The following is a 455-nucleotide window of genomic DNA, read 5'->3' as shown; positions in this document are numbered from 1 at the left end:
AGTGGCTGTGTTGTTTGTGTTGTTGTTATGTGCCGTCGAGTCGGCCCCAACTCATTGCAACCCCTCCTTTGGTTTCCGAGGCAGTATCACTACAGAAATAGGATTGCCCAACCTTCCTTCTGAGGAGTGGCTGGTGGGTTTGAACCACCAGCCTTCTGGTTAGCAGTCAAGTGCCTTAGGCACCATGCTACCAGAGCTCCTAGTACAGTGGCTAACCCACAGAAATGCTTAACATAATTTGTTAGTGTGGTGGTTATGCTTTTTTTCACTACATTAAGTGAGAACATTTTTCCATTTTGATACTTTGTGTATTTCATTGATGCAAAAACAGCAAGGAAGCCACATGTTCTGACCTCCTCTAATCCCACGAGAGGAAGACAGGATTACCAGCAGTAACCCAAGGCCTATTACTGCAAGGCCAGACATGCTGCCTCCCTCCAGCCCTTTCACCAACC

The sequence above is a fragment of the Orycteropus afer genome, unplaced genomic scaffold (assembly GCF_000298275.1).
Source record: "Orycteropus afer afer isolate SDZICR_OR568_19922 unplaced genomic scaffold, OryAfe1.0 scaffold00045, whole genome shotgun sequence".
In the NCBI taxonomy this organism is placed as follows: domain Eukaryota; kingdom Metazoa; phylum Chordata; class Mammalia; order Tubulidentata; family Orycteropodidae; genus Orycteropus; species Orycteropus afer.
Note: the sequence above shows the minus strand (reverse complement) of the source record.